The sequence below is a fragment of the Corvus moneduloides genome, chromosome Z (assembly GCF_009650955.1).
Source record: "Corvus moneduloides isolate bCorMon1 chromosome Z, bCorMon1.pri, whole genome shotgun sequence".
NCBI classification, from domain to species: domain Eukaryota; kingdom Metazoa; phylum Chordata; class Aves; order Passeriformes; family Corvidae; genus Corvus; species Corvus moneduloides.
Genome location: NC_045511.1, coordinates 11,733,174 through 11,750,249, shown reverse-complemented (window position 1 = coordinate 11,750,249; position 17,076 = coordinate 11,733,174).

The following is a 17,076-nucleotide window of genomic DNA, read 5'->3' as shown; positions in this document are numbered from 1 at the left end:
TGTGTTCAGCTTTGAGAGACTGGATCTTTTAAAGCGCCCAGTACGTATCTTAATCATAACTGTATTCTATTTCCACATGGGGAAAACATCAGTGTTATTACATCTACTTGATTTACTTGTATTTGTACTTGTAGAGCACCAAAACCTCCTAAATTGACAGTCTGTAGATGAACACATTTTTCCTCAACATTTTAACAAGGAAGGGGATTACTACTTTATTTCCTCAGGCTATTCAATAGCCTATTATACTGTCTTAGGATTATCCCATTTTGTGGTTTATAATTTAGTACGTGAATTAGTATACAAACAACGTTCTGTCTTTCTGAACTCTCTGCAGCTCTAAACCATGTAATATCCCTACTGTCTTTCCTAAATAGTCTGTAACCAATGAGTTTAATATCCAGTCATACGAGTCATACCGCTGCAGTTGAGTACTACCAACTAGCTTAAATTTCTTTTTCTAAATTTGTATTTTGAATTTCCCTGATTCTCAGAGTGGTTTTAGGAACAGATTGTTTTTCTCATTCTTGTTCTTGATATTTCAGTTCTTTTATGTTTGTTCATATGTACTTGCAAGTTCTTCTGCCTATACTAGATGTTATTTCTTTATTTACAAAAGTGGAAATAGTCCAAAAGCCACCCTTTCTACCTACCTAGAAAAAGCATCCCTGCTATCTATCCTTTTCTGGAGTAGTTCCCCTAAAATAAGGATATTTCTCCTCATTTATGTTACAGTAGAAATGACCCTGTTGCATGAGTGAGTCCATGAGAGATTGAGTACAGGTAGGGAAGCTACATATGCCCATGCCTGACCTCTATATATTTTCATTTATGGTAGCAAATATTCAGCTGGTATAAAGATGAAGCTTCCTTCCTTCCTGGTAAATAAAACTTCCAATTTATGCCTGGAGTAGATAGAGCAGAGACCCCTAGTGAAAACAAAATTTTGTTATAGTAACAAGGAGACAAACATAGGCAGACTTAAAATAGGCAGACTGATGACTTGGAATTAATAATAGTCTTTTCCCTCTTGAATGTGTGCCTGGTCGTGTTTCAAATCTCTTCCTGTTAAATGGATATTTTCAAGTGTTACTCCAAATGAGAGCTAAGGAATCACTGTTTTTGAATAAACCAGAGAGTGAGAAGCTGACTTTATTGTAGGGAGCTGGTGGAGGGCACCAATAACTGCATTTTCTTTGAGAAACCACTGAGAAAGTAACATTTGTACTTTTGCTTTAACAGAAAATCTAGCTATGCTTTACATTTCTTACTGATACATAAAAAGGCTCTGCTTTTACAGTTTTATATTACTTGTTTTATATTACTTTACTAAGCATAGGACACCACATATGGAATATGCTATGTATTGAGGAGGTTTGACACTTTGGGGAAGAGGAGTTCCTCTCTTCCTGCTTGTAGGCACGGTCAGTCAAAGCTCTTGGGCTTCTTGATTTCCTCCATAGGCTCATTTCATAGGGGCTGATATTGAATTCAAAACTCTTTCTAGATGTGTTATGAATGTAGGTATAAGCACTATTGCAACAGAACTTAAATTCTTCACCCAAACCTCTCATGAAGGAAATTGTCTTTGGTTTGATGCATGAAAAATCATGTGTATGTTAAAAATTAAATGCATACAAAGATGGAACTTTTACTATCCTGCAGCAGGGATTCTGAAGTTGGTGGTGAACAGGGGGAAGAGATACTCCTGTGGTATTGTGCAGACTCTGCAGGCCGGGGGAAGCAGAATGTGTGTGTGCACGTAGTGGGAATGACTACAGCTTGCTTTGTCTTTTATGGAACAGCACGCAGAAGTTCTGAAACACTCTGACTGCAGCAGCCAGTAGCAGTGAAACAAAAATGTCTTTCTGGTCAGCAGCACAGACCACATGCATGGTGTGTTGTTCACTGCTCCTGCATAAATGCAAAGGAGAAGGAACTGGATGTGAAACACCTTGTGCATGTTAACAGCATTTAAGGAAGGTATTTATTCAATACAGAAGTACAACACTCTTCTCTGTGTATGTGTTGTTGAATGGAAAGATCTGTTATTTTCAGGAGGAAGCTCTTTGGGGCATGTATTAGCTGTGAGGGAGAGAAATGTAAGTCTAATGGATCACATAACATCCACTAACAGAGGATGTTAGAGTAAATCCATGATCAGAGCTAGTGCTGAGGATCAAAACCTCATTTCACTATGTGCCAGGGGTACCTCAGACATCTCTACAGTTGTGAAGAGAGCCAAAGGGTTGAAGATGTGCTTCCTGTTTGCTTCTGTTAATGGAGGAGGAGTTCATGGGAGTGTCTAGTAAGACAGTTCAGCAGTGTTTTCTTGGTCTTGGTGGTTATTTTTGAACAGATATATTAAAGGTCATCACTGTTTTGTTCTCTGTGCATATGTGATATAGCTTTAAAAGCAGGATTTTCTGCTTTGTTTCACAAAGTAATAGCATCCTTGTAGTACAGATGTAATCGCTATACGTGGGCCTATTATTGTTTAACAAGGCTTTTCTTGCAGAAGGAATGCATAATTTTTAGGGAAAAAATTATTTGGGATTTACCCTTTAATTTGGTTTAGTAATAGTTACATCTGAACAGAGCTTAATTAAACTGTGATAACTTCATAAATCCAACTGGACTAAGTTGTCCTTCCTATGTGAATGTTATAATGAGCTTGCATGAAACTGTTCTTTCTTGATTTCATGCTTCATAAAGAAATAAGCTAACTGTAGTTACAACAAATAACATTCCTCAATCTAGGATCAGGCTCTGATTGTCTTACTCTTGCTGAGTGGCATCTTCGTAATATAAATTTTGTTGCTAATTTTGAAGAAACACAATAAGAAAAATTGGTCCCAATGAGATCAAAAGTGCCAGTACCTTACATGTAATGTAAAACCAGAATTCACATTTACTTGCAACCTTTGCTTTTTATTCCATCCCTGAGAACAGTCAAACCCCACCTTCTCTGTGCCTTCCCATTAGGGACTTGTACTGAGTGTGAAGAGCCAGACTGAATTTTCTCACAGCTGGACATCAAACACACCTCCTTCAGCCTCTCTTTGTATGACATATGTTCTAAGCCCCAACCATCTTGAATCTGTTTTCTAGACTTGCTCCAAGCTGTCAATGTCTGTCTTGTGCTTCCTCTAGTTTTGGGCTCATTAGTGCAGCAGTGTTGCCTGAATAAGGAGACCAGTCTCCTCCTCATCCTGCTAATTGTGTGTTTGCTCAGACAGCCCAGTCTGCAGTCAGCCTTCTTCACTGTGAGGGCACACCACTGAAACAACTCCCTGAGAACCTCTTTTCCACCCAGGCAGCTCCTCTCCCATGCCACTGTGTGGGCTATTGCATCTTGGCTGCAAGACTTTGTGTTTCACTTCATTGAACCTCATGAGGTTTTCGTCAGCTGCTCCTTCCTACCTGTCAGGGTCCCTCTGAGTAGAAATCCTTTCCTCCAGTGTCTTAACTGCTCTTTCTAATACACTGTGAGCATGTCTGACACAGCTCTTTATCCCACAGTCCAGCTCATTAGGAAAAATGCTGAACAGTATCAAATGCTGAGGAACTCAACTCCTGCCTGGGCACCCGGTTTTACTGTTGATCACCACCATAAACCTCTGGCCCCAGCAGTGCAGCCAGTTCCTAACTCACCATACTATCCACATGTTCAAACTGGATCTCAATAGTTTGTGTGACGTGACATGACAATATGCAGCACCAGTGTATTTCAAAGTCCCTGCCATTCTGTTTCTGTACATATTTTAGATATGTGGATCTCATGAGAATTTTTTCAACTTGATCATTTGCTTTTGATCATTCGCATGAACTGTGGCAGAGAACAAGACTATGTTCACTCTTTGGCTTTATCAGATTGGTAGGCAAACCTTGGGTTCAGTGCTTATTCCCAAATTTTCAGTCAATGACTGTGACCACTGACTTGGCCGCTGACTGCTCCCATAAGACATAGTTAGGGCTAAAGTAAAAATTTTCGGTGATGTATAGGGCCTGTGAGATGGCACAAATTTGAAGGCCAGACTTGATTCTAACAGGTGTTGATTCTGTCGTGAAAAGAGACATCACTGAGGACCTGGCCTGCCTGAGCTCTGAGTTTCCAGCCTTTCCTTAAGATTGCAAAACCATCCTCAATGCTATCTTTGCGCCTGACTTGCAAGAACCTTCAACTTCTCGCAGGAAGAGTGGTTTTGCTTTAATTTTAAAGGAGTCTAGACTTGAAAATTAGTAGTAGTTTCTCTATTAGCTAACCTTCATCATGTTAACACAGCTGCTTAAAAAGGAACTGGGAAGTATGTGCAAGTGGAAGTCAGGCCATTATGTCCTGTGTGGATATAGGAGTCACTTAGGGGACTCTACCAAGAGGATAATAATGTGTTTATGTAGACACAGCCAGCTGCAAGATGTGGGATCTCCTGATGATGCCTTTTCCTGGTCTTAAAATCAAGAGTCATACACAGTTAGAAGGGGAAAAGGGATTTTACCTTGGTATTTATTTTTAAGGATCCTTAGGTGCACACGTCCAGGTCATACACATCGAGATGCACCCCGCCGAGTCTCCCCGCCCCCCAACATCGGGTATAACATTATAGGTTTTACTAATTAGCATATCTATCAAAGATTCCCCATTGAGAGGCTCAAGTGAGTCCCCCTCCCCAAGGAACCTTCCCCTGCATGGTTCTATCTTGGTTTACAGGATGTGTTCTGGAGAGGACCTTGGGGTCTGGGGCACACTGGTCCCTAGCTACAAAGCTTCTAAAATGTTTAGTCTCTTAGCTTGACAAACAAGTCCAAGAATGTAGGCAAAAAGCACTAGGAATACAGAAGTTGTAAAAAGGTATAACAGGAGTATAAAAGAAAAGGCAAAAATCTTCATGGCATCACTGGGAGCTTCAAAAGTCAAGTAATCTAGTTATAAAATCAAAGTATTTGACTATTCCACTAGAAATCAGTGCTGATATTACAAGAATAGCTTTCTTTGTTCTACTGTTTTATTTTCAACCGAGAGTGTGGCTTGCTGAGCTTATCTGCTTGCCGCTGACCTTTAAGGAGAAGCACCTGTATGTACACCCACATCACTCTCCTGTCTACAAACTCCAGCTGTCTGCTCTGCATATTTGGTAAACACTTAGAACTACTGATTTAGGGGATATCCAGTTTCTCAGCAGCAGTCACTTGTCACCAAATGGGACATTTCAGTTCTTTGTCCATTGTGCTAATGATGGGCTGAGCCTAAATTGTCTGGATGCTTGCACTCAGGGTGGGAGTTCAAGCATCACTCCCTGTCCTTGCCTTTGCAGTGAAAAGATGCTGACCACAAAAGTGCCTGTGGAGAGTAGACAAGAAACCTTGTAACATCTGATAGCTGCATAATTCAGTGGCAGACAAGTTTCCCTGCATGGTGTGTCTGCGGCCTCCATGTCCACATTAACCTCTGTACTTCATTCTGTGATGCCTTCAAACCAGCAAGTACCACACTGACCCAGCAACACCACATTGACCCAGCACTCCTTGTTCCTCCAGCCTGAAGCAATGTGCGGGAGAGGTCATGGGTGCTACATCTATCAGTCCTTCCCAGACAAAACATGGGTGTTTGAAGGCCAACGATACCCTGCAATGTCCTTTTCTGTCTGCTTACTGGGAAGGCTGAGATAGACTACCTCTCTACTTCCTCCCCCACTTTTGCAGCCCTTAAACTGTCTGTGAGAATGGTGTAGGGGGATGCTCAATTATCTGAAGGTTTTTGAGAGTTCTGGTACATTTCATTGTGTATACCTTTAGGCAACTACAGTAGTTTCTGTTATTTTGAAGGCTTTCCCACAGTACCTAAATATTCTTACAAGTCTGGCCCACAGTGGTACATGTGAAATAATTAATTTAAAGATTCCAACTGCTGCAGGTAGGGATATCTTTTTTCCCTTTAATAAAAATACAAAGGCTCCACTAACCGTGTTGTTTTCCCAGGTGATTAAACTCAAGAGCATGATTTATACAGATTGAGACCTTGATTTTTTAAGGATAGAAAGGTTAATGGTTGGGGTTGTTAGCATCTGAGAAATAACTAGACTATGTTATGCTGAAGGTAGGGTGTTACTTATTCAAGAAGTTGGATTTTGGATAATTATATAAATATCTTCTATCTATTTCATTTTGACATTCATTCTTTTGCAGCAAAAGAAAAGCATGGGATATGCCACCCAGACGCTGACATCCTAGCTGTTCCATGCAAAAGGAATGCCTGAGGAAAGGCAAGTGTGTTTGATCCACTCTTTTTCCATGCCTGTAAAGCTGTCTGCAGTTTGGAAGCTTTGCTTCAGCAGGTTCACTGGGAATGGATAGGGAAGTGACCCTGTTAAAGTCGTGTATAGTAGTAGCCATTGTGAACAAATTAATTGATGTAGTGAGGTTCGGGTCTGCAACTATGAACTATTTAATGCTTGTTGTGAATTCAGTCAACAATTTTTTTTTCTATATGGACGTAAGATTTCATAGATTCTTCGTAGAAGAAATAAGGAACAGCTTTGGTCAAAAGGCTCTCTATTCTGGATAGAGTATTTGAGCTGAAGCAACTTACTGTTTCATATTATCTCCATTAATTTGTTCCAGAGTAGCAGAAATCACTTTGGAAGCTGTTTGTAGCAGGCTGCAGCAAGCTTTCCTTGCTCGAACGGAGAAGGAGAACCTACAGGCTGTGCAGAAAAACAGAGAAGAGATTCTAGTATCCTGGTTGAATCAGCCAGGAGCCAGAGGACACAGACTAGAGAGGTTTTGTTGCTTTTCACAGAACCACATTAAAAAAAATATATACAAGTATATGTTCAAAGACTACCTGGCAAAGCCTCTGAAATTCATTCCCCTTGTTATGCTGTAATAGTTACTAAGAGGTTTTGGAGATTCAAAAATCAGTTTGTGCTCTGGAGATTCTGGGGAAAGTGGAAGGTTGAAAACATGTCTTGGGCTTGGCACAACAGCCTGTTAAGTTTCTTTTCTGTTTAATGCTCTGAGATGTAGGTGGCTCAGGATCTCATTTGAAAAGATTCAGCACTTGGCTCATTTGGAGAAGGTGATGCAAGGAGCTGGAGGGGATACAAGGTGCATGAGCAAGTCTCAATCCACTTAGTTCTGTGTAAGTAAGTTACAGCAACAACATTTCCAATCTAGGTATTTTTTGATTAGGGGAGACTATTGTAAGTCGAGAATTAAAAATCTTGACGAGTACTGATAAGTGTGATTAATCCTCCTCAAAGCAAATTTACAGACTGCAAACTGCAGTAAAATTCCCATGGCTTCTTCAGATAGGCGAGAAGCAGGACCCCAGTCCTGGCATAGTTACCTTCTGGGTTATCCGTGAGTACCCTCTGTGGGTATTGCCACGCTACTGCAAAAGGAGGCACAGCCAGGAGACACAGAGAAATGTATTGCAAAGGAGGACATTCCTGCAGCTTGACACAGCTGATCGTATTCTGTATTCCACAGATTCAAACAATGCTCCCCAGAGAAGGGATGGGAGCCACGTTTTGACATTTTACATCTTCAGGAGGGGCTGTCAAGGCGCACTTCTGTGTGCTGCTGCAGACAGCTCCCACTGCTGTGCTAAAACCAGGTAAACTCTGAGCCTGACATTTCTATGTACCAATTAATGTATACAAAAGAATCCATGAGTATTCAAACCTATGCTTTTATTTGATTATTTTATAAATAACCTGTTGTAATGAGAAATGCAAATATTTCTTTCCAGGTTGCATAGCTAATCTTCATAGGAGATCAGGAAAGGAGACATTTTTCTGTGTCCTTTTGTACAAACCTATCTTGCCAGAGCTCCAGAGGTTATTAAGTTGCTGTCCTTTAGAACATTCTATAATGATGACACACGAGTAATCTGAGATAATTGCCTCCCTGTTTTGATCACAATCTGTAAGAAGAATTTTATTGCTAACATGGACAAGAAAATCACAAAGACAGATTAGTGGTAACCTATCATTTTAATACAACTCATTTCTGTATCACACAAGCATGAAGCTCCATATGAGAAAGAAATGAGTGAAATTAGCTCTGAGTGCAGCTGCTGTAGAGCTGCAGGGTGAGCTCTGCATGGCAGGAGCCAGAGGCAAGAGGCTGTGAACAGCTGAAACATGCACAAGAGAGGTCCTGGGGACCTGTGTCCCAGCTAGGGCACCAGACACTCAAAAAATACGGCAGAATCTGAGGGCTCAGCAGGAAGAGCCTGGACCATGGAGCACACAGACTGTGAGGGAGTAAAAGCCGAAGTAGTCCTTTGTTCGAGGCAACTTGAGTTATTCTTTTTTGCACCATGATTAAATTATTTTAACTACATCTGAGACTCTGCTATGGGAAACCTGAGGTCTAGCCAGTAAGGAAACCTGATCTGACTGTGAGAGTGAAGTGAGTAGGGAGTAATAGGGGCACCTGTTGGGTCACTGGAGCCACACGTGGTGTAGGGGCCTCGGTCCCAGTAAAGTGTCTAGGTGGTGCAAGTGTGACCCCGAAGTGCCTCCTGGATGGTCAGACTCGGACGTTTCCTTTAGATTGGGAAATTAAACCTGCGGAGAGATAGTGCATCACCATACTGAAAAACAATTCCAGCAGAGAGAAAATCAAACACATTATAAAAAGAGCTAGTTGCTTGAAAATTAATAAGAAGAAGCAGGGATTTATATACTCAATGTAGGACCAGTTCAGATACAGGTTCTGCAATTGGAATTATTCCTTCCAAGGTGTTGCTTAGAGATTCATGGCAAATCTAGAATGAAAATGAAAGATCTGGAAATATGACAAAAAGAGAAGAGACTTCCTGGATCAGCAGCTCCAACCTCCGTCACTTGTGGACAGATATATTATGTGAGCATTTTAGAGCTAGTTAGATTGTTTCTCATTCCACTCTACAGGAAGGCTGTCTTCAATCCCAGGCCTTGGAGGTTTAGACACATTTGCAGCTCATGATGCGCTCCTGACTGGTTTATATCTATTTGGTTACTTTCCATAATTGTACTCCAGTGTTTGATTTAATATATTTTTGGGTGGTTTTTTTGGTTTTGCTTTTTGTTTTCAGTTGTTGGTTTTTTTCCCCCTGGAAGTCCAGTTACCAGATCAGCTTGGCACAATCCTCTCCCACGTACTCCACGTTGAGCTGTATTCAATTCAGTTTTCACTTTCAATCTGTTTCAAATAGTGCCTTATAGGTCTTAAAACTTCTGATACTGAGCCAGCAGAGCAGGTTGTCATTCCAGTGAGGATGATCATTCTCCCCTCCCTTCCTTGGAACTCTATTGGTACTTACCACCACTTTGGTATGGAAACCATTCTTCTTTCAGGTGCCACCAATTCACTGCTATAACAGAACTACTGTTAGAGACCCCATGGAGCTTCCAAAATTTTCATGTGCTGTGTACTTTTCCTTGCTGGATGGATACACTGGCACAGTTAGAGATTCAAATTCTCCTTATACCCTTTGACCTATATGTTGCTGTTACTGTGTGTACAGCTATTGTTATTCCACTAGATGGTACCACAATCATTGCAGACACTGGGATCTGCATTTTCATTCTGTAATTTGAGAATAGCTCACTCATCTCATAATTTTAGCATTTTCCTTTTAGTCATACAGAATAAGAGCTGTTGGGAAAACTGAGGAAGCTGTAGATCTAAATCCTATGGAGTCTGTCAGTTGTGTATGTAAAAGTTGCGTATGTAACCAACTATTGATACAGTTGGGAATGTCAGAGATACAAAGCGGAGCAAGGAGTTCTCATTTCAGGCTGGGTAAAACTTGTAATCAGCCAAAACCAGCCAAGCTTAGCTTGACCTAAATGTACTCTATTATTTTGAACTTGGGCCACTAGTTGCTATTAAACCTCATAGTTTTTTATCTTTCCTGCAGACGAAATATCACCCACAATCACCAAGCCAAAACCCAAAAAAACGTATAAAAAACTTTCTTTGGCATATAAATCCACTCTGAGGTCCTGGGATTGTGGAAATTTGATTTAATTGGTATTTTGCAGATTTAGCTTTATTCAGAAAACCGATAAGAGCAGTCCTTTTCTCGATTAAAAAAAAAAAAAAAGAGGTCAAATATGTGCCTAACTCTTTAATTTTCTTAAAAAATATGGCATAGATATATGAGATATATGAGCAAATATATTTGATTCTGCATTTGGGTGACTTTTGAAAAAGTATCATTCTTATGATACTGTTCTAAGATGAACACTTAAATTATCAACATTAGTTTAAATCAACATTTCCTTCAAAAATAGTCTGTGCTCCCTATCTTGACTATCTGTGATTATGTACATGTATCAAAGCAGTTGTAGTTCTGTGACTATTTACCCCTCAATCTGTCACTGGAATTCCGAAACACTGGCAATAGATGACAAAGTGTCTGAATAGATCCTCTATTTATGCTTAAGGCTAGTTAAAAAACCAACCCACCAACCAACCAAAAATCACTTTTGGCAGCTAACAATCCTGACAAATGTTATGTAAAATACATCCTCTCAGTCCACTGCATTGATATAATACAGGTACAAGAAGTATACCAGATTCCAAAACTTTGTATTGAGACTCTTGCTAAGCTTTTTCTCACACCTTTTGACTTAAACAGTCCCCACCTTGTGCCCTACAAAGGCATGGGACCTCTTCCCTACCTTGGCCAATCTGGCCATTTGCCACTGATGGACATGGAAGGTTTGAAGGGGAAGATACTTGGTCTGGTACATCTCGGCTCAGCGCTACATTAGGTGGTATTTAGTGGCTCCATGGTCACCTTCAGGATGTTCTGTAGGCTTCTGAAGGTGCTCTGTGATGACTTTAATCATTCTATCTACCCTGTTACCCCTGTCTCACTGTTGTTCCTGTCTCATATTGTGACTTATCTGCACTATTACAAACCTTTCAGCTGACTTGCATTTGTAAGTCAGTAGATCAAAGAAAACTTACCATACCACAACAGACACAGTAGTAAAATGCAGAAAAGTCTCGCTTAAATTAATTTATTGTCAAGAATGTTTTATTACGTCTTACCATTTCTGAATGTATTTCGTAATCCACAGGATTTTTTCAAAATGCTGCAATTGATGATTGTATTTCTTCAGACTTGCATAGTCTTCTGCAGGGCACAGACAAGCAGCAAGCCTTAGAGACATGAATCCTCTGAAGTGGTGATGCACCGGCAGAGCAAACATGGTTATCTGCTTAGCAATAGTAAGTGTACAGTAAGTGCTGTACTTCAGCACTAGAGTAAGTGCTGCCCTTCAACAAGTGATATTAAACAAGGACTTAAAATAAGCTGGAATACATCTCACAGCATTACAACTGTTTTGACACAGTAATCTGTCTAGGCCAGTTTAGTAACTTTATCCTGCACCATAAATTCTACCTCATCTCTGTGTAAGAATGACACTTTATCAAAAGTCAACCAAACCCAAATCCAAAGTTCCTTTTCAAGCTTGTTACTACAGCTATAATATTTTTTTTTTTCCTCTAACATGGACACATTTTCTGCACTCTAGGAAATGGCTGGATTTTTTATCCTCTATCATCTGGTCCCCTTTCCTCACTGCAAATGAACCCCTTCTGATAATTAGCTGCGTATTCTTTGAAATGAGTTTTGAAAACTAGTTTATCTGAAGAAGTATTAATTTTTGTCCACCTGAGTGGTTTTAGTGCTTGAGGATTCTTGTGGTTATAGAGTAGCAATTTGGCTAAGCACTGTCATTCAGCCACATAGAAATGAAGATAAAGATATCCTCTCATCTCAAAATTTCACAAAAAATATCGATGAACATAATTTATTAATCTACTTGTGATCTGGTCATAAAGCTGGGATAAAGTCTTTTATCATTGCACACAAATTGTATTTTATTTCTTTATTTATGTAGTGTATATAATAAGAAAGGATTTTACGTCAACAGTTAGGCATGGATGAAGAAATTAAAAGTGTTGGTGAAGACCAGAAATGCAGCTTCTTTTTTTGATCTAAAGCAGTTTTTGCAGTGACTGCTGAAGTCTTATCAAATCAGAAACACCAGAGTCTCATTGCATTAAATGGCTAACCAGGGGAATCTTTTCACAGTGGTTTTTATTACGGCAGTTAGCTCTTTATATGCTCTTCAGAAAGGCTAATGACATCCTAGTGTAATTAGGTCCTCAACAATGAAAGCTGAAATCATTCAAATTTAATCAGACATGAAGTACTATGGCTGAGAAGTTTAGATTGTTCTAACATTAACAAATTTGTCTAATCTGCCACTAACTGTCCTGTGCTCAATTCCTTGATTGAGTTGAATGATGGTGGTGTGATTTGCTGTATTACCTTATATCTAATCATCTTGACTTAACTCTGAATCTCTTTGACATTTACAGATGTCTTTTCTCTAAAATACTATTTCTCCTTGTGTTTTCCCAAAATATATGGCTCGAGAGACATTCTAATGAGTCCCAGTGATTTATTTTTTAGTAGACCTTCAAATGGACTCTGAGAATTAAATACTTCTCCCACTACTTCATGTTTTTTCCATTGTGAATAAGGAAAAATATTTAAATTTAGTCAATTTTCCTTTTCAAGGTCAAGTCTCTTTAGTCTCATCATTTCCCATCCGGAATTGAATCTTTTATGATCATGGCAAAAGGAATATTATTAGCTTATATGTGCATAACCATAAGAATTTCCTGTCAGGATTCTTGTAGTGGATGTTTGTATGTAATACAAGCCATTACTTTTAGTTAGAGTCAGTAGGAAGCCTTTATTTTAGGTGCCTTCATATTGCTTAAATTTAACTATGTTGACAGAAGTTTTTTCCATGCCTGATCTCTGTTTTATCCCAGCTTTATTTTGACAGCTAATGGAAAGCTCTCCACTTGTTCCTGCCCCGACCCCTTATTTTGCTTGAGTGAAATAAGGACAACCACTTACTTTTGTCTCCCGGGTCCTGTCAATTTATATTTGAAGGTTTTGACAAAAAGGTCCTATCATCCAATATTGTGAGGATTGTAGGGATTAGCTATCAGTAATATGAAGGAAGATTTTATATGACTGGCACATGGTCTCACTAGTCTATAATTTCTTTCTGGAATTCTGTCTGTTTGTTCACACCTTGGATAACACTCAATGAAATAATAGTTTGTCTTAGCTGACAGTGATTTGGTTTGCATTCAGCCTCACTTAAGATGCAAGTGGGAAAACACTGTTGTTGCACATCTAAAAATCCATAGTTTACTTAACAACACAACGCTGGACATATGCACATGCAAAAAGTAAGGGCTGCAAAGAAAAATGAGAGCTTAAAAATACTCTTAGTGGGCTTTATCCCAGCTTTTTAAGTGAGAGAATATAAGAATTGCCTCTTGTTTGGTGTGTCAAAAGGGAGTTAGTCAAGTATTTTGAAACTGGGGCTTTGGATTCCAGTCTCTCTGCCTTGAGAACTGAAGTTCGGCAGGGAGCGAAGTGGAAGACAGCAACTGGAGGGTCACACTGAAGCCTCAGGCTGTGAGCATGGACTACTGGGTCCATTCTCTTGTGGTTTTTCAGGAGTTATCCTTGGATTGTTATCACCAACCTGTTGTGCGTTAATTGATCCAAGTGTTATATATGGTCTCTTCTTTCTGCCATCCTCTGGGGACAAGGCTTATTTGTGGCATTTTTGTTTTGGAACATTGTGTTGTGCATATTGCTTTGTCTTAGGGAATGCTGGTCAAAGATGTTTGCCCTTTGCTCTGGCTTTGAGTTGGGCTTTACCGTAATTCTTTATTTTATGGGAAAAACTCAGTTCTCTGTGTCTGATTTTCTAAATGTCAAAGTTTCCTGTTTGAGGTAATTTGCTTTTAAGATTATAAGAATCAGGTGAAAATGCAAAGTTAAGAATGTCTTGCTGAAGTACAACTGAGAATGCTAGGCAAAATGGCCAGAATATTATAAATTACAGAAAAATGCTCTGATGAGCCTTAATAATCCAACAGCCCAGTGCTCTCTTTTCATTAGCTTTATATTTTAGCTTTTTAAAACAGTTTTAAATAGTCTAGTTAATTTTATCTTTCTGTAAAATCTGATGAAGAAATTAATTTCAAGTCAATTCTGCCTCAAAGAGTCTCAACAGGGAGAAAATTATTTTTAGATAGTAATTTTAAGGGAGCAAACATTTCCAGGGGAGCAAATTCTGTAATTTATATCCTTTGACACTTGCTGGTTGCTGTAGGAGAAAAGTCCAAAATCATGTAATGGTCAACAAGAGAAAGAAGCAGCCAGAGCTACTTAATTGAGTAATATTGAAATATTACAATAGTTTTAATGCATAAAATACTAATAAAATATTGAGGCATATGTTTCATTTTGGACTGTAGTGGCAGTCAAAGCATGGAGCCAATATGCTCGGGGTTTATGTTTATTTTTGATTATGATTTATATATTATATAGGATTTGTAATATATGTTTTAACTGCTACTTTCCGTCTGTGAAAGATTCTTTGCAATTTGTCATGGCATTGCAGGGACTGGGTTATCCCTGAGGATTGCAGGGTCCCCCAGGTTGGCAAGCCAGGCTCCAACCTGAGTTTTGTGGTCTCTTATACTCTTATCCACTGTGCAACCCTGAGAAGGATCTGTCTCTATCTTCATTTGTTCCAATCAGGCATTTATAGATAGTGATGTTGTCTCCCCTTTGCCTTCAGTTCTCAAGGCTGAATAAACACAGTTCTCTCAAAGTCTGGTATTTTCTGTGCTTTAGCCCTTGAGACCATTTTAGTACTTTACTGGGTTCATTTTTTTATATCCTTGTGTTGGAGATGATGGCCCAACAAAAAAATCTCTTCAGTGACTTCCAGATCTTCCAGGTAACAGAAGATTTATGCCCTAAAATCGGCATTCCATGCAGTCATAATTTCTTTTGTACATACCTACAAGCTTTATATAAAATGGAACCACATGGCTGGGAGAGACTGACCACATCTGAATAATAGATACCATAAAAGCTAGCTCACCTTTCCTGTTTGTGGGGAAAATTAAGGTTAAATGACTGTTCTACTTAGGAAAGGATAATTTGAATGTATTTCTTTCCTTTGGAGATGAGTACAGGAGTTATTCTGCTGTAGAGTAAAAAGTGGATTACACCTATTATTTTTTCCACTAACAAGTCAATATTTACAAGAAATGTAAGTCAAAGTATTATTGCATCCTGAGTTTCTTGTTGATCTCAGGATTTGATATCACTGTCTGAACCCTTACATTTAAATAAAGGTGGTTTTGTATCAAGTAAATAAATTTTCTGGTAATTTAGGTTCTTTCCATACTGAATGTCAGCTGCATGGTAAATCTGAGGATTGAAACCTTAGACATGGGTTCTAAACATGCCTATATGCACATGCCCAAATTTGATCTTCATTTCACAGCAGAAGCATTTACTGTCTACGAGAAGGGGGCCTGGAGGGCACAGATGAACTGTTTGCTCAGTATGTTCCATTATGACAAACTTCGGTGTCTTAATTGTGATATATGTGCTTGTGGCTGGCACAGCTATTTGTTTTGAAGGTGGCCATGACAGCAAGCTATAAACACCCATAGATAGTGGCACATTTTTTTAATGTCTTATCCATGAAAAACTGGACAAGAAATGACTAGTACAGAACAGGTGTTAGTTGCATAGTTAAATGTTCTTGTGCCAAAAAAACAGTTAGTGCCATAAAATTTTTTTGTATCAAGTAAGCTTAAGGAGAAGCTCTTCTCCAGAAACAAGCACAGAATTGACTTTGGATTGAAGCATACATATTAGCTGTGTTTTTGGAGTTCTGTACCTGAATTGCACCAGAACCCTATTTTGCATTTAAGAAAATGCAAATCTAGGTTTTTATGGATTTGCTGTGAGAACAAACAAGGCTAGTGTGAGCAAATGCTACATTCCTGCATCTGTAGACAGCTCTGAAGAAGCTCAGTGCTGTTTCATCTGGGAAGGTTATTATTATCCACATTCATATTCACAGTAAGCATTCTACAGATGAAACGTGCTTGGTGGAGGAACAGTAGAATAGATGTGAATAGAAATACTGGAGCTTTTTGTTGTACAATAATTTTATGTTTAGAACAGATTCTTGGAGTCAGTCTTCTTGAGGACCCATGTCATTGTTGCTTCTTCTGAAGACTGGGTGATTCTCCTTTAAAAATGAGGGCTCTAGATCCTGGACTAGCTGTGGCCGGTATTACTTATACCAAGACAGGATCAAGTGATATGTTCTCCTTTCTCATGCTCAGAACTGGCTCAAAATTTCTCAGCAGGCAAAATCAATCAAAATGGAGTGTTGATCTGCTGGAGGGCAGGAAGGCTCTACAGAGGAATCTGGACAGGCTGGATTGATGGGCCAAGTCCAGTTGTATGAGGTTCAGCAAGGCCAAGTGCCTGTTCCTGCATTTGGGTCACAACAACTCCAGACAGCACTACAGGCTTGGGGAGGAGTGTCTGGAAAGTGGCTCTGGGACCACAGGAAAGGACCTGGGGATGCTGGTTGACAGTGGCTGCACCTGTAGCATGTGACCAGATGGCACCTTGAGTGCTCTGTCTAGTTCTGGGCCCCTGCCTTCAAGAAGGACATTGAGGTGCTGGAACATGTCCAGAGAAGAGCAAAGGAGCTAGGGAAGGGTCTGGAGCACAAGTCTGATAAGGAGCAGTTGAGGATACTGGGGGTGTTTAGACTGGATAAAAGGATGCTCAAGGGGGACCTTATTGCTCTCTACAGCTCCCTGAATGGAGGGTGTAGTGAGGCGAAGGTTGGTCTCTTCTCTCAGGTAACAAACGACAAAATGAGAGGAAATGGTCTCAAGTTGTGCCAGTGGACATTTAGGTTGGATATCAGGAAAATGTCTTCATGGAAAGTTTTTCAAACATTGGAACAGGCAGTCAAGGGAAGTGGTGTAATCATCATCCCTGGAACTGTTAAAAAAAATATGTGGATATGGCACATAAGAACATGGTTTAATGGTGAACATAATGATAGCCTGATAGTTTGACTTGATGATCTTAGAGGTCTTTTCCAAGCTTAACAATTCTATGATTCTGTGATT